This window comes from Marmota marmota, unplaced genomic scaffold (assembly GCF_001458135.2).
Source record: "Marmota marmota marmota unplaced genomic scaffold, marMar, whole genome shotgun sequence".
Taxonomy (NCBI): domain Eukaryota; kingdom Metazoa; phylum Chordata; class Mammalia; order Rodentia; family Sciuridae; genus Marmota; species Marmota marmota.
The window spans coordinates 10089395-10097903 of NW_025999945.1; the positions used below are offsets into that span (position 1 = coordinate 10089395).

An 8509-nucleotide genomic window follows, 5' to 3' on the forward strand; every position below is an offset into this window, starting at 1 on the left:
GGGGGCGGCTCTGCCCCTCAGCAGGCCGCTGGGCCTGTTCTGTGGGTGGTCACAGTTCTGTCTACCTTGCAGGCGCTGGGGGAGGGGGCGGCTCTACCTCTCAGCAGGCCGCTGCGCCTGTTCTGCTGGTGGGTCGCAGGCCCGCCTACCTTGCAGGAGTGGTTGGCTTCTCTGCCCCTCCGCGGGCCACTGGGCCTTTTCTGTCGGTGGTCACAGTTCCGCCTACCTGGCAGGTGCGGGGGGGTGGTGGGGTAGGGGGCGGCCCTGCCCCTCAGCAGGCCGCTGGGCCTGTTCTGTGGGTGGTCACAGTTCCGTCTACCTTGCAGGCGCGGGGGGAGGGGACGGCTCTGCCTCTCAGCAGGCCGCTGCTCCTCTTCTGCCGGTGGGTCGCAGGCCCGCCTACCTTGCAGGAGTGATTGGAATCTCTGCCCCTCCGCGGGCCACTGGGCCTTTTCTGTTGGTGGTCACAGTTCTGCCTACCTGGCAGGCACGGGGGGTGGGGGGCGGCTCTGCCCCTCAGCAGGCCGCTGGGCCTGCTCTGTGGGTGGTCACAGTTCCGTCTACCTTGCCGGCCTAATTTTTATTTTTTTTAGTTGTCAATGGACCTTTGTTTTATTTATTTATATGTGGTGCTGAGAATCAAACCCAGTGCCTCACACCTGTTAGGCAAGCACTCTGCCACTGAGCCATAACCCCAGCCCACATAAAAAGCATTTTAAAATAAATTGAGAACAGGAAGTTTTCCATGCATGGGTATGGAATAATCTGCAATATTTCTAAGTGAGAAAAACAAGATTCATATCATGGTAGAGTACGTGTTCATTTGTATAAGAAGGGAATATCTCAGGAGGATATACAGGAAGCTGTTAACACTGGCTGTCTTTGGGGAGAGGAACCTGGCAGCTGAAGGGCAGAGTAAGAGGGAACTTTGTTCACAAAGTCTCCTTCATATCTTGAATTTTGAAAGTGGGTATTTAACGTAATCAAAAATAAAATAAAAAATAAAATCAATGGAACACAATTAAAAGATGATTTGATTTTAAAAAAAGGACCAAGAAAGAAAAAGGGTAAAAGAGATGCAGAGGTAGAGACGTGTACACACAGAGATGTTCGCTGCTATCATCTGGTCTATCACCCGCTCAATTTTCTGATTTCTTTTACTGTCTCCTCTCCTGCCTCAGCCAGTCTACAGACCAGACCTGGATTCTCACATGCTCTGTGATTGAAGAAAATACAAAAAGACAAGTTTCAGCTTTTTTTTTTTTTTTAACTGGGAATTGAAGCCAGGGGCACTTAACAACTGAGCCCATCCTCAGCCCTTTTAATTTTTTTTTTATTTTGAGACAGGACCTAACTGAGTTGCTGAGGCTGGCTTTGAACTTGTTATGTTCCTGCCTCAACTTCCCAAGTCACTGGGATTACAGGTTCCTGGCTCTCAGCATTTTTAACAGGAAGGAATATATTCTCTAAGACTCCTTTAAGTGGCCCTGAGAAAAATGTCTGCCATTCCACAGCAAGTGAAGCAGTTTTTTCTGGGAGAGGAAATGCATTTATAAGTCCCATCCAGGCCGGGGGCTTCTTAGTCTTTTGTCACTTTCAATCCTCACCACTTTTGGAAGGTAGGTCTATTAGAAAAGGAGTTTAAAGATGTCGAATGTGGTTACATACCTAGAAAATTCCAGTCTCCTCACATTAATGATCCTGACAAAGACCTTACCCTTTTCAATACCAATGCCACCTCCCTACTAAGGGTAGAATGCAGGACAGGAAGTCACATGGTGAAAGGATATTTTATTCCTAATTTTTAAGTTGTGGATGAACACAATACCTTTATTTATTTATTTATTTTAATGTGGTGCTGAGGATCTAACCAATGCATCCCACTTGCTAGGCTGTTGTCTCTCTCCTTTAAATGGTGCCTCAGACTTACCACCTTCTTCCATTCCACGATTCTGACTTACTAAACATACAGCTTCCAAGTATGTCAACATTTTATGGACAAGGAAAATTTTACCTACATCCCACTCACTTTACCCTAACTGAAAAAAAAAAAGATAGAAAATAAGGTTTTCTTTTACACTCAGGGAGAGGAAAAGAAAACAGAATTTGGTGAACATATAGCATTGTTTCTGCCATAACCTGCTTCCTTTGAGAAACTACCCAAACTTAATTCCTATAGTTTTGGTGGAGCTGGTGATACAGAATTCTACCCCAAGTGGCCTAAGAAGTGGGTGGGCCCATCCTGAGCTCAACAAAGTCAGGTTTCTCTTTTGGTAATTTGAATCTTAAACAGAGTTACATGAGATGAAGGTATACCACTGAGCAGTTCAATGGCAGTGCCCAGAAAGATGGACCGTGGATTCTGACTATGTATCTCCTGTGACTACACCAGATCCTATCCCCTCTGATAGCCAGTTGTTAAGCTCTTCTGTCAAGTCTGTGAGGTCTTCACTATCCTTCCAATTAATTGCCTGTTTGTGATTAAGTTGAAATTCATTTCTGTTACTTGCACCCAGAATATTTCAATCAGTACCTAATATTTGCTATTTACATGCCAAGCAGCCATATTTCTCTTCCCTTCATGACTTGACCCTAAACAGTGATCTGTGAGGAGGAGGTGCCTCCCCTGGGGGATCTGCTGGGATGTGTGGGCTGCCTTTTCCAGATGACACCTATCTTTAATCTTTTAAGTACATGAAAAATAAAACGAAGCAGATGTTTGAGGTCAAATAAGTGGTAAAGACATGATATCCTCAGGAGGGAAGTCGGGTGAGCAATGGAATCATATCCAGGAGGGATCTCTAAGGAAAGATTTCAGACAACAACAATTTGTCGATCTATTTCACAGACAAAACTCAGGATTCTACAATAGTGTTGTCCAACAGAAATACAGTACAGACTATATAAGTAATTTTGAAAGGGAAGCCATTCTAAATAATGCAAAAACAAATTAATTTTAATAAGATTTTATTTAACCCAATATGTCCACAATGTTATCCATTTTAACATGTTATCAATATAAAAATTAGTGGTGAGATATTGTACATCCTGTTTGTCACACTAATCCTCCAAAGTCTGGACTATATGTCATGTTGACTGCTTGTCTCAATTGAGACCAACCACATTTCCAATGCTTGATGGCCACATGTAGCAGTTACCATGTTTGGAAGCACAGATCTAGAAAATGCAGAGAAGAAATGAGAGTTATAATAACAGCACCATCTTTGAGCCTGCCACATGACAGCACATTGTCAAAGTTCCTTATACAGCTTTTCATTTTATCCTTGGGGAAACCTTTTAAGGTTTTTATCTTCCCTGTTACAAATGAGAAAGATAAGGCTTAGTAGAGTTTTTGAGATTTGTGTGAAGTCACATAGCTAGTAAAGAACAGGCCAGGGTGGACCACACACAGTTCTGCTTGACCCACAGCTCTTTTTAGTATTTTTTTTTTATAGATATAAGGAGATGAATTGCCTTGGACTTCACCCCAAAGATCACAGATCAGAGAAGGGCCTAAATGAAGATCAGGGAAATGGCTCTATTCCCACCAGGAAGTCTGCACCTAGACCGACCATCCTGTGAAGCAGGAGGCACCTAATATTGAATCAGAGAAGCAGAAACAGGTGCGGATGAAATTCTCCAACCCAAACAAATCCTTGAGGACCAATAGTGAGTTATAGATGAGACCAAAACAGAAGGAAAGGGACTGGGGTTGTGGCTCAGAGGTAGAGCGCTTGCCTAGCATGCATGAGGCACTGGGTTTGATCCTCAGCACCACATAAAAATAAAATAAAGGTATTGTGTCCATCCACAACTAAAAAATAAATGTTGTTTTTTAAAAAAAGAAACTACACGAACCAGAAAGAGATAAGTGGGTTTGAAAATTAACAAAAGACAGAGGGAAAAAAAAACATAAACTCGGCAAATACACATGCAATTTCAATAAAACAAGTGGAGGTGGATGCCATTGGTCCCACCTATAAACTTCCTCAGGAGAGGAAGAACCAGGGCCACAACGGAGGAGCTGGTGATGGGCATCCATCCAAACTTTGTGTTTGACAACCCCCGCCCCCCCCCCCGGGGCTCCACACAGCCTGCCAGGGGGACACATAACTGTTTTATGTGCTTAACTAGGACCCACTCCCAAATCCAGAGTCATATAAACAATCTGTGGTGAAATTAGTACATTTTGATCAATTTACTCTGTTCACATTATGCCGTGTCTATTTTTTAGTTTAACTCTTTCTGACATGACGGTAATTGTGAGTAGTCAGTGCTTGGGTGGCTAAGTGGCTATGTGCTATTTTTTTAAGCTTCACTTGGCAAATGTAAAAATTAACAACTTTATATTGGTCTTCTAGTTGTATTCTTTTTAAAAGTGTTAGTAACAAATAAAATAAAATGCCCTTCCTTACTCATATGTATGACAAGTTTGTTTCTGTCTGATATAACCCCAGCTCCATCCCCTCAGGATATAAATCTCCTCACATTTCTTCTGAATAAATCAAATCAAACAAATCCTTCCTCAAACTCTCCTCCTTCCTCTCTAGGTACACCTGAGCACTTATTTCTTCTTTTTTAATGCTTTTCATCCTTTCTTCACCCCACCAACTGTTGTTTTCTCCACTCTTTCACATTAGTGGTTGAATATTAAAAACTGTACAATCATTTTTCCATCCAAGGAAAAGAATTAAAATCGACTATTCAATTTTATTTAATTGATTGAATCACTATTAAAACAGAGTCGTGTTCTTCCTCTTGAATCCTCTTGGGAGGGCACGGTATTTCAGCTACACTATGTATTAAATGGGACTTTGTTGGCTACCTTGGAAACTTAGCCAAGTTTATATGCATGTGGATGACAGGAAAGCTGTGTGTCAAATTCGCTTTCGAATAAACTTTGCTTGCGTTCTAACTTTTTATTTTGATGTGATTTCAAAATTAAAGAAAACACTGCAAGCGTTGTACAAAGAGTTCCCATTACCTTTCACCCAGATTCCCCAAAAGTTAACATTGAGAGTAAGTTGAAAACGTGATGACCTTTACTCCTTGTGTTAGTCAGGATTTTCCAGAGAAACAAAACCTACAGTCATGCACTATAGAATAACCATGTTTCAGTCAGTGACTGAACACACATACCAGGGTGGTTCCTTAAGATTCTAATGGAGCTGAAAAATTCCTGTTGCCTAGTGATGTCAGAGGTCGTAGCTGCGGCATCACACCACAAAGCATTATTCATGTGTTTGTGGTTTTTGCTGGCATAAACAACCCTGTTTAGAATAACACTGTTACGATTTCCTGTAGTACTCAGTATGGTAACATATACAGGTTTGTAGTCTACAGGTGCCTATGAGGCTGTACTATCCAGGCTTGTGTCAGTCCATTCTATGACATTCACACAACAGGGTGGGGCAGGCTGGAAGTTCAAGTACAAGTTCATGTTGCAGTGGGGTCTGAATTCCACAGGGCAGGGAGAGTTTCTATGTCAGTTTTAAGAATTCCTCCTTGTTTGGGAAACCTCAGTCTTTGTTCTCAAAGCATTCAATGGATTGGATGAGGCCCATCCAAATTATGGAAGGTAATCTGCTTTTCTCAAAGTCTACTTAGTTAAATGTCAATCACATCTAAAAAATATCTTCTCAAGAACATGTAAATTAGTGTTTGACCAAACAATTGGTTGTTACAGCCTAGCCACATTGACACATAAAATTAATTATCACACCCCTAAAATTCTGCAGTATATATTTCCTTTAAAACAATATTCCCCCAAATAACCACAGTAACATTTGCAAAACCAGGAAATTAACATCAACACAAGGCTATTATTAACATACTTACCTTATACAGATTTTATTATTTTTTCAAATAATATGGGTAGGAAAAAAAAGAAGGAAAGAAAAGAAAAAATCTGTATGAAGTCAGCAGGAACATTTTTTTTATTAAAAAATCTTGCTAGTGTGGTGTGGTGACATGCCTGCTATCCCAGCTACTTAAGAGGCTGAGTAAGGAGGATTGCAAATTCAAGGCCAGCCTGGGTAACTTAAGAGAGGCCCTGTCTCAAAATAAAAAATAAAAAGAACTGGGATGTGGTACAGTTGTAAAGTGCCTCTATATTCAATGCCCAGTACTGCGAAAAACAAAACAAAATAACTCCCTGCCAAGAAATTAACTATAAGTGTTGTTGATTTTTTAAAAAGCCTCTAATGGAGAAAATAAAAAGTTGATAATATTCAGTTGGACTCACTCATTTCTGGGGAATTTGGCCTTCAAAACCCTGAAGTCAGCTAACTGCCTGGAGTTTCCCTTCTTTTTCAGTTGCTTCAGATATTTTTTATTATTTTTAATTAGTGCATTATAATTATACATACCACTGGGATACATTATGCCATATTCATATGTACATACAACATAACTTGATCAATCTCATTCTCCAGTACCTTCCCTTTTCCAGATATTTCTTTTTCAAATTTCTTTTCCAATGACCCTGCCCTTCTCTGCCCTCCCCTCCCCTCCTTTCCTCTCCCCTCCCTTTCCCTTCCTTTCACTCCTCCCCTCCCATTCCCTTCCTTCCTTCCCTTGGTTATAGACACTATTGGAGGCTTTTGCAAACCCATCCTCCTCCCCTCTGCTTTACTTGAATAGCCCCAATTTTGTTCTCAGGCCATGTGTTCTGGGAAGTTAACTCCAACCCAACCTTAGGGAAAGGACCATGTTTGGGGTGAATTTTAATTAGACTATAAACTGATCATGCTAATCCCAATCCTTTTTACCAATGATTGGTTTAGAAAACAGCAAAGAAACCAGCTAAGGAGACAACCCAGGGTTCCATCCCCAGCTCTGAAAAAAAAAAAGTTATTTTAATGCAATAGCTTTTCAAGATTCTGTGCATTATTTCACAAATGGTCCTTTCTAAAGGCTGCCCCAGCCCTTGGTCTGTTTATTTTTTTCCTTTCCAGCAAAGATTGTAGTAGTATTTCAAACAAAAATTTTTAGATTCAGAAATCATTAACAGGAAAGACTTTTTAATGAAGTGGTTTAGTAATTCTCATCATCAAACAATGTTGAGTTGGACCTCTGCCTAGACTACATATAGGGAAAAAGAGAATGGTCAAAATAACTTTGAGGCTAGATGCCGACAATTCCCTTGCTTGAGAGCTCAATTTTACCAGTAGATGTCGCCACAGCCAGACATAATTTTAGAAAATTAAACTCAGGTGAGTTGACTGGTGTTTAAAGGATTAAGAAGGGGAAACAAACAACATGGTACTCTTTAAGAAAACAATACACATCTAATAATAGTGTATTATCTATGCATTTACTGCATAGACTAATGAATAATGAATACATATTAATTATTCTGCCTTAAAATCTTTGTGATTATATTCTGACAAGAATGCCAAAGGGAAAGCTTTATTGTTTGCAAAATAAAAGTGATTTCTAAGACGTGATCAGACAGGTACAGAAGAAAACAGCTTGTCAGGAGTTTATTCAATGAGAAGGGGCATGAGGAGGGTTCAAGCAACTCAGCTGCACAGACATTAAATGCATCCAATCCCATGGCAGGCATGAGCTTAAAGGAGACCCGGGCACAGTGGCACACACCTGTAATCCCAGCAGCTCTGGAGGCTGAGATAGGAGGATTGCAAGTTCAAAGCCAGCCTCAGCAACTTAGCAAGGCACTAAGCAACTCAGTGAGACCCTGTCTCTAAATAAAATACAAATAGGGCTGGGGATGTGGCTCAGTAGTCCAGTGCCCCTGAATTCAATCCCCAGTACCCAGCACAAACAAAAAAAAAAAAAAAAAAAAAAGGAAAACATTATTTAACCTCAACAGTATTCAATAAACAGAATAACAAATAAGAGTGCTTCTCATAGTCAATGTGCATGTTGTATTGTCATGTATCATATATGATATTTTATTCCTGGATGTTCTAAAGGGGGTTTGGGTCATTAGTCTACTTTTCTGTACACAGGTTAAAATTTTTAAATGAAAAATAAATGCTCCATGTATTTGTTGTTACTTTCTGTGATACTCTTAGTGTTTTGCTGTCAAAAGAATATTTCATTTTAAACAAAAAAAAGGGCACAAATTGATCATTGAGAGTAAAAGTATTTGGTTTGGAAAGAAACATGCTCCAGAGACCAAAATTTAAAGTTGACGCACAAGGTCTAAAGGAAAAAAGAAACTGGAAGAAAGCGTAGACAGAGCTGTGGAAAGAACCACTTGGCAATGATTTTTAAATACTCTTCTGTGTGTTACCTGGGCCCCCCACCCCTCTTCTTTTCTTGTTTGTTTGCACTTCTGTTTTGCTGGAGTAAAACATTCAGAATCATCTTTTAGAGTCCCTGCTGTTTGCAGATGTCCTTTACTTTGTTTTCGCAGAGCAAGGTTGCATCTTCCAGAAACTGAAGCAGCTCAGTTTGGCTGAGGATGACCTTCCAGGGGCCCTGCCAGGATGTCCCTTCCCCCTCTCCAAGTCCTTTTTAGTGGGGAACTTGGGGGGGGGGG

The 8509-nt window shown here is 40.7% G+C and overlaps 1 protein-coding gene and 1 long non-coding RNA gene across 2 annotated transcripts in view; one reads left to right on the forward strand and one right to left on the reverse strand.

The window, feature by feature from the left end:
• The window catches only part of Plce1 (phospholipase C epsilon 1), a 371015-nt gene that overhangs the window by 8179 nt on the left and 354327 nt on the right, over positions 1-8509 (forward strand). The gene's annotated exons all lie outside the window — the stretch shown is intronic.
• The window catches only part of LOC125616438, a 12599-nt gene continuing 7071 nt past the window's right edge, over positions 2982-8509 (reverse strand). Inside the window, exon 4 of the long non-coding RNA XR_007347070.1 lies at positions 2982-3177. This is a non-coding gene — a long non-coding RNA (uncharacterized LOC125616438). The remainder of the gene's footprint in view (positions 3178-8509) is intronic.